The following is a 23,041-nucleotide window of genomic DNA, read 5'->3' on the forward strand; positions in this document are numbered from 1 at the left end:
TGCTGTGAGGGGACCTCAGGGAAGCTCTGAAATCAAGACATGGTGAGTACAGGATCACTGTCCACAATGGGGAGGAACATGTGCTTGAGCAGTGTGTCCTCTATGGGGTTGGTTTGGAATGATCAGCCAGATGTGACTTCATGTGAGGTTTCTAGTGGTTGCTTCTTACTTGATGGGTCAGGACAAGATCTCTGAATAATTTCAGTATCATGGCTGATTGTAATTCTGTCCAAAACATCTGGACCAGTTGCTTTCTTTTAGAAGCATGGGTGGCTTCTGAGACTATGCAGCATCTTTTTGTCTTTCATAGTATACAAGAAGAAAGCAGGAATAGACCTGGAGAGATGGCTCAGAGGTTAAGAGCTGTGGCTGTTCCTACACAGTTCATGAGTTCAATTCTTAGCAACCGCATGGTGGCTCACAACCAAATGTAATGGGATCTGGTGCCCTCTTCTGGCCTGCAGGAATGCATGCAGGGAGAACATTGTGTGTGTAATGAATTAATTCCATAAAAATAAGATGGATATGAAGCTAATAGTTGCGATTTCATACATTTCTAATTTTTGTTTTGTTTAGTTTGTTAAATTTTTCTGCTGCAGTTTTTTTTTAATATTTCCTTATCTTTCATGTTTAGTGTTTTGATTATTATGTGGCAAAGGGACTTTTTCTCAGTCAGTCTGTTTAGTATTTTTGATGGTTCTCGTACATTATCAGAAACCTTCTTTAGTTTAGCAAAATTTTCATTTATGATTTTATTAGAAATATTTTACAGACTTTATCCTCCTCCTCCTTCTCCTCCTCCTCCTCCTCCTCCTCCTCCTCCTCCTCCTCTTCCTCCTCCTCCTCTTCTTCTTCTTCTTCTTCTTCTTCTTCTTCTTCTTCTTCTTCTTCTTCTTCTTCTTCTTCTTCTTCTTCTTCCTCCTCCTCCTTTTCTTCTTCCTTTCTCCAATTGTTTGTAACTTTGCTTTCTCATATGTTACAGAACTCTTTGTTGTTTAGTCCCAGTAAAGTTTTATAATCCAGATTTATTTTTGACCATTGTATCCAATTTTTTTCTGTTCATTTTTTTCTTTTGTAAAATATATTCTTTATTTACATTTCAAATTTGGTCTCCTGTCCTGGTTCCCCCTCCCCCAAAAATCCATTAAGCCATCTCCCCTCCCCAATCAACCCTAAACAGTTCCTCTTTTCTGATATTCCTCTACACTATGGTATCAAGTTTTTCCAGGGCCAAGGGCCTCTCCTCCCTTTGGTGTCTAACAATACCATCCTCTGCTGCCTATGCGTCTGGAGCCATGAGTAATTCCATGTGTACTCTTTGACTGATGCGTTTTGTCCCTGGGAGCTCTGGGAGTACTGGGTGACTCATTGCTGTTCCTTCTGTGGCACTGCAAAGCCCTTCAGCTCTGTGGGTCCTTTCTCTAGCTCCCCCATTGCGGACAAATTTCTCACAGTTATTAACAGGAACTATACAAAATAGTCTGTCCAACTCTAGTGCTTTAAATCTTATTATAAATACCAAGTCTTTTGTGTCTTTTACTTGGAATCCTTATCATTCAATTGTGGTAAAAAATTAAATAAATAATAATATTTACCACAACAAGGTGGCTTTAATTATTGTTTCAGTCCAATGATTGGAATGAAGAAGAAGATGGCCAATGATACTCAGTAGTCCTGGCTCTTTTTTTGTCTAGAAAATGTGCTTTCAGAAAGCTTTTTAAGAAGATAAATGATGACCTTGAACTCCAACTATATAGGATCAGAGTATAAGACATAGAAGTCTCTCTATATAAATACTTCTTTTTTAAGACCGTTAAATGTTAACACCAAAAGTTAAAATAGTTTTAACAAATAAATCCACAATTTATTGTCAGAACATTAATTCAGGAGAGGGGAATAAAATATTTTTATTCCCCTTTTCTAAGTTTCAATGATACCACATTTTAAAAGTATCATATTTTATCAAAGGATAAAAAGTAAAATTATTGTTTTTCCCTAAAGAAAATTGACAAAGCATTTCCTTAAAAAAAGATTTATTTATTTATTTCATGTATGGGAGCATAATATCCCTTTCTTCAGACACAGAAGAAGAGGGCATGTGATCCTGTGACATATGGTAGTGATCCACCTTGTGGTTGCTGGGAATTGAACTCAGAACCTCTCGAAGAGCAGCCAGCGCTCTTAAATTCTGAGCCTTCCATCAAGTCCTGAAGTACATTCTATACATCAAAAACAATTTACTCAGGATATCTTTAGACAAATTCACATGACCTAACTAGTTATTCCCCCTACAAATTATAGAAATATTGGCCACCCATGTCCTCTCATTTCACAGAGTTGTAATAACATTTAAAAAGACCTTTTGTGATTGTATTCAAGGGAGTTGAAGATATGAAAATGGTTGTTGTTTAATTTAGACAATAAGCCACAAGCATTGTGCTGATCTTTCTATCTTAGTATATTTATTGGTTTTTAATGAGGAATTTTGGGAAATAAATATTGTTTAAATTATTAAAGTTTTTTTGTCTATATAAATATTTACACATGTATATTTCATTTTCAAAAGTACTCATGTATTATTCTTACATTGCGTGAAGACAATGCCCAATATGAAGAATAAATCCTAGTCTAGGAAAACAAAAATATTTAAAACTAATTTAGAACCCTAAGGGATAGTGACCATGTAGTGTACTAGAATTGGGATAGGGTTCATAGAGATACCACTATGACCAGATCTGTATGTTTACATATATCAGGTACTTAAAAGAAGACGTTACAATTTAAATATATATCCTCATGTTAACCATTACAAATAAAGATTCAGAGACATAATGTCATTTCATATTTATTTTACCTGTTGGGATTTATTGATTAAATATACATTTGTCTATTCATATTAATTTTTAAGTTTTATTTATTCTGAATAAAAATAACTTAGTCTAAGTTAACCAGTTTACTTTACTTGTAATCTATTTGGTTTTAAGAAAAAGATGTGAAGAATAAACCATGATCCCATGTGGATATTCTATACATAAGTCATAAAAGACAAATTTCATTAAGCCACAAATTTATGTTTATTGCTTGTCCAAGATTTTTTTCCATAATTTTCATTGATTGTTTTGTGAAAACTTCACAAAAAATTTTTAGTAAGCATATTTTTAATTTGGACAGAAAGTAAACCATACATATCTAGAGCAGAAGAGTACTGAAGGCCATTTTAACGCTGAGGGGATTTAGCTGCATAAATAACTGACACTGAGACCCAACACAGAGTAGCACAGATATTCTTTGCTGGCAGCAGTCGGTCTTGCCCTTGGCAACTTGTCCCTTGATTATCTGTTTGATTTTGTGAATATCAGAGTCATCACTTCCTTTTTCAGTATGCTAGTTTGGAAGTGGTATGGATAATCTTTTAGGTTCTTTAGAGAAACCATTGAGTGAAAACGGTAGAAGCTATCAGAGTAAGAACAGAACAAAACGTTAAACTAATAGTTGTATATAAAATGAATAGCTAATAGTTGTGGTATTTTGTGCAATTGGGTTCCTATTGACTCAGTGAGACCAGCAAGAGTAATGATGGAGACCATTTTGTCTTGTACAATTTGGTTATATTTACTAAAGATGTGGTGAAGACAAATGGCCCATGCAATACTTATGATATTACCAAAGAGGGGCACCAAGTCCCATGATTTTGTACATCTTATGAGGATCCCCAGATGAAACTTAGAAAAACTAAAGGAGTAGTGGTTTTCTGTTGTCTGTGAACAGGACCTCATAATAATGTAAAGAATTTTCCCATCTGGGAATTCTAGGTTCATGGATAACTCACTTTCCACTTTCACTGGGACAGGAAAGATTTTGATATTATAAAAAATGAGGACTAGGAAGGCAGATGAGCAAAAAGATAGAAACTGAGTTCACATACAACAACAAACAAATCCTTTGATCTGATCCTGAGACTGACCACAACCCTCACATTTCTTCGTTGTGTAACAGGGATAAGATTGACTCAGTGGGACCATCAAGAATAATGGTGGCCATCTTAACCTTAACCCTGAGGCTAACCCAGGGACCTTTACTAAATCTATAATCCTATCTTAACCCCTTAATTTCCTAAGCATCCTAACCCTACCAACCCTTGTCCTGATCCTAACCATAACCCCCTAATCCCCTAATCCTAACTCTCACCCTGCTTAATCTGGTGGATGTTTCTTAATTATACCTTTTGAAGTGAGAAACCTTTTCTTAATCTTGATCTTTTGAGATGTTCTTATCCACTTTTGATCTAGGCTATATGTGCTTTTTGCAACCTACATATAGAAGTGTCATGAAAAAGCAGTTCTTTTGTTTTGGTACTTGTACTTTTTTATTTTATAAAACAAAGGTGATTTGTTTGTTTGTTTTTTAAACTAATATTAGGAAGTACTTATATCTTAAATATGCTGGTATACACTGAAGATCAGCCGTAATATCCTGCAACATGAAATCCACCAGTCCTTGATTTTTCTAACTCCCCTTGGCTGACAGCCTTTATCAGGACATTCTGTTAACTACCCTTTCTATATACATAGAAAGATTCATTTTTCTCTATGATTTGCGATAGGCTTATCTAGAAAATCTGTACTAATCCAATAGTATTTTGTTTTTTTAATTTGCCACTATTGAAAATGTGCTGACTAGTAATAGTGCTCAACAGTGTTTCCCTTATGTTTCGCTTATGTTTCTGGCTTTCCTTATGGGGTTGTTTGAGAAGGGAGCTTCAGTTTCCCTGAGCCCAGGATTTAGACAAAACAAAACAAAACAAAACAAACAAACAAACAAAACCCCACTTGGTTTGTTATTTTTTTCTTTCTTCTTCTTTTTTTTTTTTTTTTTTTTTTTGGAGACAAGTGTTTCTTTGTATAGCAGAAGCTGACCTGGACCTCACTCTGTAGACCAGGCTGGTGTTACATTGGGTCATCAATTCCTGGGTCAGATTGATACATCAGATGAACCTTCAGTAATGGTCTAGGTAAACCTTTCATCATTATTATGGAAAGAAGACAAGTGCTTTGAGGAAAGCTCAGGCACAGGTACTGTTAAATGCAAGGTCCTGGCATGAGAGTGGGAGAAGCAGGAAGCTGACCAGCCTAAGCTGGAATGTTGTTCCTCCCTCAGGGTTGTGTGGGGTGTGAATACTCTTGATATCTTATTTCAAATGTTAATGGAATGCAAACCACTCCTGAGATCTTGAGTAGGTGTGGTCCTGGATAGGAAGCACACTTTAACCTGAGGAGGGCTAAGACTCACTGGCCAATCAAAGGACACCAGGCAGACCTGCCAGGCAGAAAAAGAGGTGGGATCTTCAGAGTGCCTTTTGGTGTGTTCCCTGTGGCTATGCAGTTTGAATGATTCTCTGTGTCCTGCTCTGAGCTCTGCTGTTGTTTGCTGTGAGGGGACCTCAGGGAAACGCTGAAATCAAGACATGGTGAGCACAAGATATCTGCCCACAATGGGGAGGAACATGAGGCTGAGCTGTATGCACTGGGGTGGTGAGTTCTCTATGGGGTTGGATCAGAAACATCAGCCAGATGTGACCACCTGTGAGGTTTGTAGTGGTGCTTCTAACCTGCTAGTTCAGGCAATGACCTTTTAATAACTTCAGTATCACGGCTGATTGTAATTCTGTCCAAAACATCTGGACTAGTTGCTTTCTTGTAGAAGCTTGGGTGGGTTCTGTGACTATGCAGCAACTGTGTCCAAAGCTTTTTGTCTTTTGCAATATACATTAAGAAGGCAGGATTAGGCCTGGAGAGATGGCTCAGAGGTTAAGAGCTCTGGCTGTTCTTACACAGGCCATGAGTTCAATTCTCAGCAGTCACATGGGGTTCCATGATCATATGTAGTGGGACCTTGTGCCCCCTTCTGGTGTGCAGTAATACATGCAGGGAGAACATTGCATAAGGAATGAATTTATTCCTTAAAAAAAAAGAACACAGATATGAACCTAATATTTCTGATTTCAAACATTACTAGTTTTTTGTTTTGCTTGGTTTGTTAATTTTTTTCTGCTGTAACTTTTTTGTTTCTTTAACTAATATGTTTATTGTTTTGATTATGATGTGGCAAACGTCTCTTTCCCAATCTGGTATTTTTCATGCTTCTTGTACATTAATAGGCACCTTCCTTTAGTCACTGAAAGCTTTCATTTGTGGTTTTCTTGGAAATATTTTCTTAATGCTGATTTTCTTCTTCTTCTTCTTCTTCTTCTTCTTCTTCTTCTTCTTCTTCTTCTTCTTCTTCTTCTTCTTCTTCTTCTTCATTTCTTCTTCTTCTCCTGCTGCTTGCTCCTCCTCCTCCTCCTCTTCCCCCTCCTCCTCCTCCTCCTCTTCTCCCTCCTCTTCCTCCTTTTTCTCTAACATATATTGAGAAAGTAAAACACACAAGAGCTCTGATACAAAAGACGTTGTTTTTGGAAAAGGAGAGGAGTGAGTGCCTGAACATGCTGACTTGTTTTCCTGGCTGGTATTACATATCTTTCTATGCTGGTCCTAGGTATTTGCATTTTTGGTGAGTATTGGTCTAGGTACTAGTTTCTCAGTTTGTCTTGTTTTTGTGGGAGTGTTATTCCTGTGTTACAGTTTTCTTTGTAGATTTTTAGAGTGTTGGCTGAGTGCTGGCTCTTTTACTGACCTGTTTGCTATGTTCAAGAGACATTGCTGGTTGATGTTGGAAGCTAGGAGAGGAGGTGGGCCGGGTAAGAAAATCCTAGCAATCCATAATGAAACATAATCAGGAGAGAGGTAAAGTTGATAGCATTTCAACCTTTCAGAGCTACAGTCATCTGAAGTATGGCTGGTGGCTCAGTCTCTGAGAGTTTCCTAGTGCCCAGGTTGGTTGACACTGAGGGACTTCTTATGGGTTTCATTTTCTTTGGAGGTCCTCATTTCTTTCCCCAACTCTTCCAAAGATCCCCTGTGTTCTGTTCAATGTTAGGCTGTGGGCTCTGCATCTGTTTCAGTCAGGTGCTAGATGGAGACTCTCAGAGAACAATTAGGCTAAGCTACTCTCTGGAAGTATAAGAATGTATATCCTCAGTATAGTCATGTATTGGTGATTGCCCATGGGATTTGTCTCAACTTGAGCAGGGTATAGTTTGGCGAGTCCCTCATTCTCTACTCCATATTTCTGCCTGTATTTCTTGTAGACATGAGAAATTTTGGTTGGAAAGGTTTTTGGTTTGGTTGGCATAGTTAATTTTCCACTGGTAGTTCTGCCTGTCTTTAGGTTGTGGCCCTCCTCAGTGTCCAAATCTCACTGCTATGTATTTCAGCTATTATATCCCCCCACAGACTGCCTGTTGCTCGCCCTTCATGGTCTGTAGCAGATCCTATAGATGCCTAAGCTCTTAGATCCCTGTCAGCTGGAGATTTCAATTCATTTTCCTTGTCCTATGGCCCTTCCTTTTCTCTCACCACAGCTGTTCCTTACCCCCCTTCCCCTTTCTTAACTACTGGCCCTTCCAGTTCTCTCTCTCTTTCATCTGCCTCCTTTGACCGTTTTATTTCCACTTCAGAGTGTGATTCAACCATGCTCATTTTAGCCTTCTTTCTTTTAAAAATATATTTATTTTTTATATGTAAGAACCCTGTATCTGCTTTCAGACACACCAGAGGAGGGCATCAGATCTCATTACTGGTGGTTGTGAGCCACCATGTCGGTGCTGGGTTATGAACTCAGGACCTTCACAAGAGCAATCAGTGCTTTTGCCAACTGAGCCATTTATCTAGCCCCTGAGCATTCTTTCTTGTTTAGCTTCTTCGGGTCCAAGAAATATCATGCAGATATCCTGTACTTTATGGTTATTATCCATTTTTAAGTGAGTACATACATGCATGTCCTTTTGGGTCTGGGATAGTTCACTTAGGATGATAGTATCTAGTTGTATCCATTTGCCTGCAAGATTCATATTGTTCTTGTTTTTACTAGCTGAATAGTATTCCATTTTGTATATGAACCACATATTCTGTATCCAAATTTTGGTTGGCGGCCTTATTGATTTTTTTCATTTTCTGGCTGTTATAAGTAAAACAGATATGAACTTAGTGGAACACATGCTCTAGTGGGTAGATGTCCTAAGAACATATCCTAAGTGTAACATGTCCTCCTGCTAAATCCTAAATTAAGGGAAGGAGTAGGCAATGTGTTTCCTAGTCCCAAGAAGGAACTTTAAATAAAACCTGCTGTGAATATGGACCAAGTGAGGCAGAGTCCATCACCTTAGAAGCCAAACTTAAGAGGATCTTTTATATGGTGTGGCTTCTCAAAACTGATAGATGATAAATTCGAGTTCCTGGATTCTTCCTGTATGGTTTCAATTTGGCACGATTCCAGCCATTTTTTGGCAGAGTCAGAGCCATGGGAAGACTCCATGAGAGTTCACTGCAGTGAAATTATGACGATGATTCTTGAGTAGCATTTTGCGACCACAGCTTGTTGAGATAACTAAAGCATTGGTAAATCTTCCATGGAGAGATGTATACAAGGAGAGGATGTACCCAAGCTGTTACAAGAGGCGACCTTCAAGATTTTGCCTTGTGTGTCAGAAGAGACTTTAGATGTTTGAACAGTGTAGGAGTTCCTGCAGACTGTTAGGATCCCTGAAGAAAGACTGAATGCATTTTCATCACAGGATGAATATTTGAACATAGTGTCAAGGGTCAGGATGCAGTTGATTGAAACAAAAAGCTTCTAGATAGGATGATGTCTTTGGCTGCTTGTCTGTCCTGTCTGGCTTTCTTTGTGAAGCTTGTGGAAGATCTTCTGGTAGGAGCCATTCCAGATACCTTCCTGTATAGTGTTTATAGAATGAAAATTTTATTTTTTCTCTCTTTTTTTGCTTTTCCAATAATTTATATATTCATTGTCACCCTTATCACTATCCCCATTATATGTCCCCTGTTATGGCAGAGTCCCTCCCCCAGTCTACTCCGTTTTTCTTTGAGAGGTTGTGGGACCCCCAGGTATCCCGAAAATTGGTGCATCAATTCTCTTGTGAGTTAAGTACATCCTCTCTCACTGAGGCCAGACATGGCAGCCCACTTAAAGAAACAGATTCAAAAGATATCCCACCCCCACAGCTATAGGGAAATCCACTGCTACAGTTGTTAGACGACCTTCTGAGCCTCTGTGCTGCACAACTGCTATATATGTGCCAGGGGCCTTAGTCCATCCTGTGTATGCTATTTGGTTGGTGGCTTAGTCTCTGAGTGTCCCCAGGGGTGCATCTTACTTGACTCTCTTGGTCTTCCTGTGGAATTCCTATCCTCCTCAGGGGTTTCAATCATTCCACAAACTCTACCATAAGATTCCCCAAGGTCCATGCAAGGTTTGACTCTGGATCTGTGAAGCTTTTTCAGTCAGCTGGTGGGTGGATCCTCTCAATAGACAATTAATCAAGGCTTCGGTGTGGGAGCATAACAGAGTGTCATTAATCATGTCATGGATTGGTGCTTGTCTATAGGATGGCACTCTCAAGTGGGGCAAATTTTCATTGGTCATGCCCTCAGTCTCTGCTCCAGATTTTACCCTGCATTTCGTTTAGAGGGGAAGCATTGTGTCCTTGGTGTGTTCTGTGTTGTGGTTGAAACTGACCCTTCAACTTTCTTCATATGCTCCCATATATTCACGATAATCTCTTTCCTTAAATCATATAAAATACAATGGATACATTTGCTAATCAGTGATAATCTATTTTGGAAATCTAGTTGGTTTATATTTTTATATTTTTTCTATTTTTTGCTTTTCTTTTCCAAAACAAATTTCGCTGTGTAGCTTTGTCTGCCCTTAAAGTAGTAGAGAAACCACAAAAGACACATGTCTTGTATTTGTAATATAAGCATATTTTTGTGTGTTTTTTCTTTTTTTGTTGTTTTGTTTTGTTTTTGGATTTTGTTTTTTTGAGACAGGGTTTCTCTGTATAGCCCTGGCTGTCCTGGAACTCACGTTGTAGACCAGGCTGGCCTCGAATCAGAAATCTGCCTGCCTCTGCCTCCCAGAGTGCTGGGATTACAGGTGTGCACCACCACCGCCCGGCTCCGTGGTTTTTCATCCATATCTTTAGTATTGAAATTTGACCAAATGTTATAGACTAAACTTCATATTTCTGCCAGATGAATACAGATGTGCTGTGAATTTATAATTCTTTGTAGGAACTTTCATAAAGAACTTTGAGTTCAGTATCATTTTTTCCAGTGGTTGTTTTTTGTAGGGATTGAGGGCCTTAAAATATATATTTTAGTCTCCTAGAACACATTACAAAGGCTATGCTGGAGTCTAGGTAAATGGCATACACCTGCCTGTGACTCTGTGATTAAAGACATGAGAAAATACACACAGATTGTCCATCATGTTTGTAGTTAGTAATTGTTCATACAATTTTTCAGATGTGTTCTCGGTATTGTGGATCTGTTTCCTCTGCATCGCCCTCTCAATTCGCATTTCTCTGGCAAAGCTCTATCCTATTCAAAGTGTTCAAAAGTAACAGAGGTGTATCTTATAATTAAAGCTCCTTCTAAAATGACACAGTAATTATAAAGTCTGAGTCAGAAAACAAGCAGAGAAAGCACGAGTATTATGTGAATATATATTTGAGAAAGCATATATTTGTTTGCCGGTGATGTTATTATCATGCTTTCTGTTGTACATGTATGGGATATTTAGGATGCAGTGACTTTTGATGATGTGCATACGAAATTCACTGAGGAAGAGTGGAATTTGCTGGATCCTTCCCAGAAGAGTCTCTACAAAAATGTGATGTTGGAAACCTACCTGAACCTCAAAGCTGTAGGTAAGACTGTTTTTTTTTTCCTGCAGGAAACAAATGTTTCTTGCTTGTTGATGATCTTCTATTATTTTAATTATATGAAAATTGAGCTGAATAATTCAGTTTCACTGAATTTTCACTGTAACTTTCACGGTGCAGTTAAAATTCACAGTACCTTTAATTTTGGCTATTTTCAAATACTATATTATTCAGTTTCTGGTACTGTGTTTTAGGCTATAATTGGGAAGAGCATCATCTTGAAGAACATTGTCTAAATAATAGAAGTCATGAAAGGTAATTTTCATGTGCAAGCTTATGCAAATTTGTCTCTGAGAAAATTTTAATATTTTATGGAATTTCCAGCAAAAAGCTAGAGTGTAAAATAACAGTCCTTTAAGTGTAGATATGTTTATAATATTCTTTCAAAACCATGGACCTCAAGATCTGATATGTGATTTGTGTATCCATTTGATAAGTAGCTCCATTAGACCTGTGCTGTGGATCTGCCAATCTGTATATTCTCAAAGTATTTAGAAATTACACATTGAATAGTGATAAATTTATATCCAAAACATTTAATAAGCAAATAGTCCATAGAAAATTTGGTGATACTAATATTCTTGTAGTAATATGGTTCAGTTTGGTGAGAGGGCATTTTATGAGAATAAAGAATATTGTCGTGAAGAAACATTAGTCCATATTGTACATGTTATGAGAAACAAAAATTCAAACAGTGTGAGTGCAATGCGTAAACCTTTCATTTATCATTCTTTTTATTAGGTATATCATGTGTCACAATGGATAATCATCATGTGAGTATAGGGATAGAAAGAAGAAACATAAAATTTTTGTTCTAAAACAAGAGGATATGTATTATTCTGCCTTTGGAAGAAATTAGGAATATGAAAGACATTTGTAATTAGTTGGGTTTTTAGCTTTACAGGGAATATCCCAAAACTCATAGTGTAAAAAAATCTTTATGGGTACTAGGAATTTGGAAATTCTTCTGTATGTCCTGGTTCCCAGTCACATGTGTTGTAATTCACACTAGAGGAAAAATATGAATACAATCAGTGTTATACAGATCAGAGTTTTTCTAACTTTATTCAGATAGCTAAAATACATCATATAAAAAGAGGGTATTATAAATATGAGCCATGTAATAATCATCACAGGTGTCTTGAACAACTCATGATGAGGGAGAAAAACATGAACATATAAAGTGCTAAAACCTTAAGATCTGATGCTTCTTTACTATTAGACAAACTGTAAACATAATTCATATTAATTACATGATTGATCAGAGTAATGAATGTGGTAAAGATTTCACATGTGCTAATTATCATTGCAGGCATGTAAGAAGATATACTGGAGTGAAACCCTATGAGTGTAATATATGTGGTAAAGCCTTTACAAGATGCAGAAATCTCCAGTATCATAAAACAACACATACTGAATAGAAACCTCATGAATGTAATCAATGTGGTAAAGCCTTTGCAAGACCCAGACATCTCCAAACACATAAAATGACACATACAGGAGAGAAACCTTATGAATGCGATCAGTGTGGTAAAGCCTTTGCACAGCGCAGTAATTTTAAATATCATAAAAGAACACATGCTGGAGAGAAACCTTATGTATGCAATCAATGTGGGAAAGCCTTTGCATGTCACAGTACTTTCCAATATCATGAAAGAACACATACTGGAGAGAATCGTTATGTATGCAATCAATGTGGTAAAGCCTTTGCATATCACAGTTATCTCCAAAGACATATAAGAACACACACGGGAGAGAAAGCTTATGAGTGCAATCAATGTGGTAAAGCCTTTGCACGGCACAGTTATATCCAAATTCATAAAAGAACACATACTGGAGAGAAACCTTATGAATGTAATCAATGTGGTAAAGCCTTTGCAATATCCAATAATCTCCAAAGACACAAAATGACACATACTGGAGATAAACCTCATGAATATAATCAATGTGGTAAAGCCTTTGCATGTCACAGTGATCTCCAAAGACATACAAGAACACATACTGGAGAGAAACCTTATGAATGTAATCAATGTGGTAAAACCTTTACAAGATCCAGTCATCTCCAAAGACATAAAATGACACATACAGGAGAGAAACCTTATGAATGCGATCAATGTGGTAAAGTCTTTGCACGGCACAGTTATATCCAAATTCATAAAAGAACACATACTGGAGAGAAACCTTATGAATGTAATCAATGTGGTAAAGCCTTTGCAATATCCAATAATCTCCAAAGACACAAAATGACACATACTGGAGATAAACCTCATGAATATAATCAATGTGGTAAAGCCTTTGCATGTCACAGTGTTCTCCAAAGACATAAAAGAACACATACTGGAGAGAAAACTTATGAATATAATCAATTTGGTAAAGCCTTTACAAGATCCAGTCATCTCCAAAGACATAAAATGACACATACAGGAGAGAAACCTTATGAATGAGATCAATGTGGTAAAGCCTTTGCACAGCGCAGTAATTTCCAATATCATAAATGAACACATACTGGAGAGAAACCTTATGTATGCAATCAATGTGGGAAAGCCTTTGCATGTCACAGTACTTTCCAATATCATAAAGTAACACATACTGGAGAGAAACCTTATGAATGTAATCAATGTGGTAAAGCCTTTGCACAGCACAGTTATCTCCAACGACATAAAAGAACACATACTGGAGAGAAACCTTATAAGTGCCATCAATGTGGTAAAGCCTTTGCCTATCATAGTAATCTCCAATATCATAAAAGAACACATACTGAAGAGAAACCTTATGAATGTAGTCAATGTGGTAAAGCCTTTACAAGACCCAGCCATCTCCAGTATCATAAAAGAACACACACCGGACAGAAAACTTATTAATGTAATCAATGTGGTAAAATGTTTTCACTAGGGATAAGTCTCCAAATTCTGTGTGCTGGAGAGAAACATTATGAATATGATCATGAATTAAGTGGGAATTAGGAGGGTATCATAGTAGGATATGATAGACATGGGTGTTTGGGATTATTTCCACTCTGGAGATTTTTTTTTTGATGCTTTTGCAAAGAAGTTTCCAGCCCTTGTCTGAAGAGTTTCCCTGGGGTTAAGGTAAAGAGGTTTACATTAATTGTATTGACCAAGTAAGTCACGAAAATCACCGCATAGAATTTGGCCTGAAAGTTTTTAACAAGCATAGAAACTAAGAAAGGAAAAATAAAAAAAAGAAAGGTTCAAAATACAAGGCATCACCAGGAAGTTGAATGACGTTTAATCTTGTGATCAAGGATATTCAATGGCATTAAAGGAATGGTTACATTATGACAAGATTGCATTCAGCTAAACATATGGATTTGCAGTTGTATGAAAGTGAACTGTATCATGTTAGGAATTATTATTACCTGGATACTGTTTTGATGTAGACACATGAAGATACAATTATGTGTCAAATTTCCAAGAGATAGATTTGGATTCTGGGTTCTGAATTTAAAATATAAGCAGAAAGGCTTAGTTCCAGGCATGGTGTTACATGCTTTTTAACCCATCATTCACGAGACAGAGTCATGCATATCTTTGAGATCAAGGTAGATTTCTAGGCAAGTTCCAGGAAAGCCAAGATTAGGCAGTGATATATTTGAAATATTGAAAGCTGCTGATAATGGAATAGAAGGAGCCATGTCCCAGCCCCAGTAAGCAGGACAACTCCGAGAATTTTATCATAAAGTGGTGTTGAATATTGTCAGAGAAGTTTATATTACCTCATGACATGATCAATTCTTGGTTTTTCTTACACTCTAATCCCATTTTGTTGAACCATCACTGTTTCTAGAATGAAGCCTTCCACATTGTTAATGGTAGACGATCTTTTGATGTATTTTATATTTTATTTTATTTGTTTTATCTTTTAAGTATTTTTGAAACTGTGGTTTTAGGGATAATTGGTCTGTAATTCTCTTTAATTGCTCAGTCTTTCTTGACTGGATATATGAGTAATCAGGGGTTCAGAAAATTAATTGACTAATATTTATTTTGTTTCTATATTGTTGAATACACTGAATTCTTGTTAAATCCTCTTTGAAAGTCTGGTAGGACTCTACCCTAAAACTTATAGACGTGGGCTCATACTGGGGACATATTTTTAATGAATTCTGTTTTCCTTCATGTTTATGTCAGTTTAAGTTGTTTTTCTCTAGTTTAATTTTGGGATGTCGAATCTATTGAGGAAGTTAGCTATTTCATTTAGAATTTCCAAGTTGGTGGAATGCACCCTTTTTAAACTATGTCTTTCCGACTCTCTGGATTTCTTCATTACCTGTGAATTCATCTTCCATTTCATTTTAGATTTCATTAATTCGTATATTCTTTATCTTTTAATAGGGGTTTGTTTATCTTGTCTAATAAAAGGATCAAAAGACCAACTCCATGTCTCATTAATTCTTTGAATTGTTCTCTTTCTATTTTATCAATTTCATCCCCCAACTTGAAAATTTCTTGATGTCTCCTCCTTGTTTTCTTTGCCCCCTCACTTCTTTTTGTTGTAGCCTTTAAAACATGCTATTAAATTGCCTGCATGGGAGTTCTCCGATTTATTCTTGTAGGCATTTTGTGCTGTGAACTTTCCTTTAGCTCCACTTTCATTTTCTTTGTGTTCTATGAGACTGTGCATGTTGCATATTCATTTCCAACGAACTATAGAAAGTCTCTGATTTCTTCGCTTTTTTCTGTGTAGACCCATTTTCTCTCAAACATTAGTTTGTAGTCAGCTGTCCTCCCTCATCTCTTACAACACTGAGACATCAACAGGTTTTTGGCCCATATCATATATTTTGTCTCATCAGAGAGTGTGGCTTCTCCTGGGTCTGGTGCAGTCAAGGACATGAGGAACCCAATTTCTAGGGGCCACTCATTGGGATTTCTTGTTGCTCTCTGGGATGGAGTTTAGTCCTTCCCCATCAGAAGGGTCCTCTCCTTATAAATGGTCCCATGGAAATGAGAGATAGCAATGCCACACCAGCCCTCTGTGTCTTGATCCTGGAGAAAAGATAACCTTATCACAGTGAGGAAGGCACACCTAGGTTTATGAAACCATAGGAAGCAGACACATCAGCACTGGAAGTGACCATTTGAAGAACAGGAAGTGTCCATGCCACACCCAGAAGTGGTTGTGATGTCACAGGAAGGGACTGTCCCTAACCGAAAGTGAGTGTATATCACAGGAATTGTCTCAAGTTTTAGAGAAAGTGCCCATGCTATGACTGGAAGTGAACGTCACTGTCACAGGAAGTGGCTGTGGCTTGATATGAAGTGACTGTAACATAAAAGGAAGTGTTGTTACACAACAGGAAGTGGTGCTAATGACTTTAATGTCCTTTCTTATATCTAATGACATTTTCAGAGCTGCCAGTTCAGCTTCCTGGGCTGACATTCACAAAAGAACAGACATGGAATGCAGTCACTGATAAGTGGATATTAGCTCAGAAGCTCTGAATACCCAAGACACAATTCACATATCAAATGATTCCCAAGAAGAAGGAAGGAGAGGTACCTGGTCCTGGAAAGGCTTGATGCAGCATTGTAGGGGAATACCGGGACAGGGAAGTATGAGGGGGTTTGATCAGAGAATGGGCAGAGGGAAGAGGGCTTATGGGACTTTTGGGGAGGGGGGGAACTGGGAGACAGAAAATCATTTGGAATTTAAACAAAGAATATAGAAAATAAAAAATTTTAAAAAGAAAACAAAAAAAAAGTCTCACCTCCCCCTTACATAGCTTTGAATCTTCTACCCCATAGGCAACAAGATATGCTGACATGGGTGTTCCTCTGTCCCTCCCCCCTCCCCCCCCTGGTATAAAGGCAACACATACCAACCAAGTAGAGCATATTTGAGGTAAGCCATGGCCTCTATCCTGCAGAAGTGCTCAATCAAATCTTCGAGTGAATACAAGCTGACATTAAAAGGCCACTTCTTCCAAGTAAGCGAACTGTCAGGTGAGCCACGCTGGACGGAATCGTGGCATCGTGGAAGGACGAGTTAGTGCAGTCATGACAGGAGCGCTTGGAGCCACGGGCAGCCTGGAGGAGAGTGTGACCAGAGGCCCTGAGCCCAGAGTGACTACATGCCACACAGCACAGGATGCTCCGGGCTGCCCCGGGCTGCCCGTGCTCATGAAAGGGCACAGAGAGAAACTCAGGAAGGAAGTGGATGTGTGAGGTGAGGGGCAGCGCTACAAGGTGCCCTTGAGCTGTGCAAGGCAGGACCTAAGCTGCAGGAGACCAGCCTCAGAGCGCTAAGGTCTGGGGAAGAGGGAAGGTGGTAAGGATCATCAGAAGACACCGTTCACAGTCGAAGCCCTCTGTGTCCTCATCTTGCTCAAATGCAAATGTCAGGGCACTGAAGGGGTGCCCTGGCACAGAACCACACACTCACAACGTCTTGTTCTCAGAGCACAATCCAGGGCACCCCTGGGTGACAAACTTCACATAGGACAGTCACTGAGAGAACTTGGGGATCCAGCCATCTAAGAATTCATTTGCCCGAGAATATGGGGCACCACACCCACCATCTTTTGACAGAAAGTGAATATTCCCATCTGCAGAAGATGGACAGCAATACCCATCAGATGCTTCACTGTGTATGAGTTGTCATGGTTGTGGTGTTTTATTACAGCAATAGAAACATCACCTAACACCTGAAACAACAGAATTCACGCCCCAGAGTTCTAGACAGCCAAGATGTCCGTCCACAGAGCCAGGCCTCTGTGAGGCTGCTGGGAGAGCCTCCTTCCTTGTTCTCTTGGATGTGGGTGTAGCTGTCAGTCCTCAGCAGACAAATCAGTCATCTCTGCCGCCATCATCAAATGGCATTCTCCCTTTGTCTCAGTGTCCAAATTTCTCTCTTAGATGAACACCAGTCATCAGCTAGTCCAATACGACCAACCCCAGAGGATCTCATCTTAGCTTGATTATATCAGTAAAGATCCTTATTCCAAACTAGAAGAGCACAGGCTCTCCAAGCAGATATCAATGCAGACAGACACTGCTCAGTACACCGTATTCCTCTGCTGTCAAAAGATGTCCGGTACCATTAGTATGAATAACATGTCCCCCATATTCTCAGCCATTTGAATACTTGGCTCCCTACTTAGTTGCCCTACTTGGTCAGGAATTGATGTGGAGTTGCTAGAGGAAATATGTCACTGGGAGTAGATTTTAAGAGTTTAAAACCTTGCACCATGACAAATTTTCTCTCTCTTTGCTGAGAATGAGATGTGAGCTCTTGGCCCTTCCTGCTGAGGCACGATGGTGATGGACTCTCATCCCCGTGAAACAATAAGCCAAATAAACCCTTCCTTCTATGAGTTGCCATGGTTGTGGTGTTTTATCACAAAACCAGAAATGTACTTAATACATCAGGTATCCAGAAACCAAAGCCCCAGCCCCAGACCTACCTTTGACCGCCTGCCTGGGTTCCCTCAGTCACTCTCCTCTGAGAGGGGACAGCTTGGATTTGATTTCCCAAGTCCTTGCCAGCTGCAATGCTGCCAAATAAAAAGCAATTAAAAATCAGCACAAACTCACAATTTTAACAATATAAAAAGAAATAAATATAGATAGGCGTGTGGCCTTGTTGGCAGACATGTGTCTCCCAGCTCTGTTCTCTGGGAAGCCCTGGAATCCATGCGACCCTGGCATCAATAAGCAAGCTCGGGCCTGCATCCCGCTTTCTAAACATTCTCTAATGGAGCCAGGGCTCTTTAGAGCAACAACTAAGTCAGGGTTCCAAATCCTGGTCTCTAGCAGAAAGGGGGATCCTTACAGCAGTGACCAGTTCCAGGGACAGGGCATGAAACTAGGGTTTTCTGTGATGCCTGAATATAAACAATACTGTAAAAATAAAAAGGTAAGCGCCATGCTGGTTCAAAAGGTCACAGGCACCAACTGAATGATGCCTCAGTAACTCTAGCATGAACGACTAGAACAAAGTAAACATCTATTCAGCCAGAATCCACAGAATAAATGTCATTTTTATTATGCATCATTTGTCCGTGCTTTTTATTGTGTTATGTATTTATGAGCCTGTAATGATAAGAATAACTAAGTGAATAAATAAATAAGTGGGAGAAGGCAGTTCCTTCCAGAATTACAATTAATAAAGGCAGAACAATGAGGTAAAGAGAAAATCACACTTATGCAAACATTGCTATAGCAGGCAGCACGGCTGACGGATTAGCTAAAATCAGTGAGTGAAGGTCCAAGGAACAACTGGGCATTTGTCTAATGTCAGAAGTATCCACTCTTCCAACACTTATTAATTTCAGAGAAGAAATTATAGCTCTACAGCACGGCACTGAATGGCATTGCCTCCTCCTTCTGATCAAGGGTGACATCACCAGTAATTACACACGCATGCTTCATGGTCCCGACACTGTTCCAAGGAGGACGGCGTCAGTGTTGTGGGGATGGGCCCAAAATGTATTATTTTAATATAATCATAAGGAAGCACTCAGAGTGACAGGGTCTAGTGGGCTGACCAGGCCTTTTAGCCTACCATAGTGATGGAGACAAGGAAAACCTGATGCAGGCTGGGACCAAAGAAGACCCAACAACTAAGTGCAATGCGCAAGCTTGAGCAAGAAAGGATGTCTGTTCAAATCAGGCTGAGGTCAGTTAGCAATATTGCACCATTAAGGCCTTGGCTTTCAATGTCATAGAAAGTCAGGCATCTTAAGCAGCGGGCTGTGGCCGAATCCCACCTGTAAATGAACATTACGGGGGCTGGAAAAGTTTCTATCAAAATTCACAAGGACTGAAAACTAACTCAAAGTGAAATCTGTAGTGAGCCCAAGTTGATCCTGGTGGAGCTCACTTGTGCTGCATCATGTGACTTCCCCGCAGCCTTGGTTCTGATGGAGGGACAAGGGATGTGACCCGCCACACACCGCCAATGAACGCAGCCTGCAGCATCTCTGCTGCGAGCAGAGACCCCTGCGTGCTATGAACAGCAGTGTTCTCGAGCGCATAGCGCACTGTGTGTGCTTACAGAAACAGAATGGTTTGATTACGGAAAACAAAGGCTTTGCGTGTTTTCCCTCAGTCACTCCTCAGCGCCTAAGAATCAAATCAACGTATCTTTTGGACTGTGCTACATTACGAATGTTTGGTTTTTAAAAATTATTTTTGGAGTTGCTGCCTTGGGTGTCATAAAAAATTGTGAAGCGGATTTTGGGTTAGAATTTCCAACAGTTTCTCGAATAGGCCTCAACAGACTCCTGCTGGTTTTGTGCTATGTGTTTGTGTGAAGCAGCAGCCTCAGCGTTGGCGATCATTAAATCAAAATATCGATCGACTCTGAGAAACACTGAAGACGCTCTGTGTCTTGCTGCATCAAATATTCCACCAAGACCTAATTCTTTCTGTGAAAACTTAGAAGCTCGTCCACCCCATTATTATGCAAATTTGCTACTGTCTTTAATAAATGATAAAATATGCATATTAAAAAATCATCTTTAAACAAATTTATCATTCATTGTTAGGAAATGGTTGATTTATATACTATATGCCCAGGACCATGTAAAAATTTCCCTGATGGAAAGAGGTTATAAGTGGGAAAGCTTAAAAATCCGTGATAGCCCGCTAACCACAATCAAAAGAAGCAAGGTGCATAGAGTATGTGACACATGTATGCAATACACATGCAGCAGGATGCATAATGTATGTATACATAGGTATGCTACATGCATCTGCAAACATGCTACCAGGCTACAAGAGCTTGGGAACTTTGGAAGTGAGCAGTCCTGGCAGGGATGGGGCGGGGTCAGGAAGTGGGGAGAGAGAGGGAAAATGGTCCTTCTTTTCTGCTTCAGGCAGCTCACTGAGGCAGAGATCCGATTTTCACACAAGGATTACTAGATTACATTTTTCACCACAGGCAGCTGTCCCTGTCAAATAAATAATCATCACCTTACATTTATATATCACCTTTTATCCCACAGCCCCTTTCCTAGAGCTAGGACCAGCCTGGGAACAGTCTCATGTCCTCTCAGGAAAGGGAGGGGCAAGAAGGCTGGAGCGGCCTGTACAGAGGGAGGCAGCTGGCTCAGCCCCTTTGGGTTCCATGAAAGCAAGCCTGGAGCCCAGCAGAGAGAAGAACCCAGACACCAGGAGAGCAGCCTGCCTGCCGTGTAGTGTGCCACGGTGCTGTGAAAGGTGCAGGCAAGGGAGCATACAGAATCAGTTAGGGCTGGACTATAGCCAGGGCTGGACCTCTGCAGCCAGGGCTGAGACCCTACAGCTAGGGCTGGACCCCTGCAGCCAGGGCTGGGCCCCAGGGCTGAGACCCTACAGCCAGGGCTGGTCCCCTGCAGCCAGAACTGGACCCCTGAAGCCAGGGCTGGGCCCCTGCAGCCAGGGCTGGACTCCTGCAGCCAGGGCTGAGACCCTACAGCCAGGGCTGGGCCCCGGCAGCCAGGGCTGGACCCCTGCAGCCGGGGCTGTACCCCTGCAGCCAGGGCTGGGCCCCTGCAGCCAGACCCGGGCCCCTGCAGCCATGGCTGAGACCCTACAGACAGGACTGGGCCCCTGCAGCCAGGGCTGGGCCCCTGCAGCCAGGGCTGAGCCCCTACAGCCAGGGCTGGGCCCCTGCAGCCAGGACTGGGCCACTGCAGCCAGGGCTGGGGCCATGCAGCCAGGGCTGGGCCCCTGCAGCAAGAGCTGGGCTCCGATAGCAAGGACTACCCCATGCCCAGAAGCCAGGGCTGCACCAAGCCAGCAACAGCAGGCAGATGATGGCTCTCAGGCTCTGCTAAGGGAGACGGGACAGGCCACACCTCTGTGCAATTGCCTTAATTCAAAGACATGTACGTCAGAGGGAATCCTGGGAGCTGCCCTAGAAGAAAGCCTTGAGCACCAAACCCTGTCATTCACCTGCTAGCCAAGTAGGCAAGGGGGGAAGCCATGAGCTCTACTAGTGGCTGTCACAGTTCCCCTTCTGAGCGGGGTGACCACTCTGTGTCAGCCTCAGGCAGCTGCCTATTCAAAGCAGTGGCTTCCAGTGAGGCACTGTTCCCACAAAAGGACACAGTGGAGCCAGGCTGGAGCTACAGATGAGGGCCCTGACCCAGAGGATGTATCCAGACCACTAGCCCTGTGCTGCATAAGCACTCAGACACCAGGCCAAATCACAAAGGCAGGCCAACCTCTGCTCAAAACACAGGGGTGTGCCTGCACCACCATCCTGAAAGCCAGACAGGAATGAGGGCCAGGGTCAGTGGGGCAGCAGGAGCAACAGAAAGGGAGGCCGCGGATGATGGGGGCCACGCCAGGCTTCCTCAGAGACAAAGGGGTCCTGGTGGAAGAGGGCGCGGGGGGAACGGAGTGGCACCCAGACACACAGCATCCCAAATGTACAGAGGGGAGCAGAGCGACCACCACTGCAGTGCTGGAAAAGCCACTGAGGTGCTCAGAGGAGCCAGCTCACATTGAGATGCCCCTGTGGGAACCCACAGTCTGGAGGGCTAGTGAGGTCTAGGCACTGAGAAGCTACTTTTTAGCGAATGAGAGTCACCTTGAGTAAAACAAAATTTAGCCCATCCCTCTGCCCAGGACTCCAAAGACCCTGGGTAAGTGTCCACTGAGTCCCGTGGCGCCCTCTGGGCCTCTGGTTCAGGTTCCTGTGTCCCCTTTGCTCTCCACTAACTTCCCACACACATGCATCCCGTCACTTCCTCCTGGCCTATCCCAGCATTCACAGCGCCAGGCCTTTATGCCACACACCCAACTTCCCTGAGCCTTCCAAATACCCCCCCCCAGGCTTCTTTTGTTTGACCTTGGTCCACATTTCTAGTGTCCTTTGCCAGGGACCCTCACACATGAAACTCCAAAACCACACCCACCCGCCTGACATAAAGACTTGTTCTTGGTCCTCCTGCACCTCACCCCCAAACCTCCATGGGGTCTCACACCACAATGTCCAGAATACCCTTCTCATTTGCAAGCCAGTCTCTCTCTCTCTCTCTCTCTCTCTCTCTCTCTCTCTCTCTCTCTCTCTCTCTCTCTCTCTCTCTCACACACACACACACACACACACACACAATCTGCAAATAGTCCAAAACTGACTGTGGCCCTTTACTATGTAACTCCCCCAATCTCCTCAATCTCCTACACCAGATCTAAAGTCCAGCACTGTCTCCCCAGAAAGCCCTGCCTACTTTCAGGGATTGTT

At 41.0% G+C, this 23,041-nt stretch overlaps 1 pseudogene; it reads left to right on the forward strand.

The window, feature by feature from the left end:
• The window catches only part of LOC127669349 (zinc finger protein 431-like), a 90,481-nt pseudogene extending 73,450 nt beyond the window's left edge, over window positions 1–17,031 (forward strand).
• Window positions 17,032–23,041: the final 6,010 nt, after the last annotated feature.

The sequence above is a fragment of the Apodemus sylvaticus genome, chromosome 19 (assembly GCF_947179515.1).
Source record: "Apodemus sylvaticus chromosome 19, mApoSyl1.1, whole genome shotgun sequence".
Lineage (NCBI taxonomy): Eukaryota > Metazoa > Chordata > Mammalia > Rodentia > Muridae > Apodemus > Apodemus sylvaticus.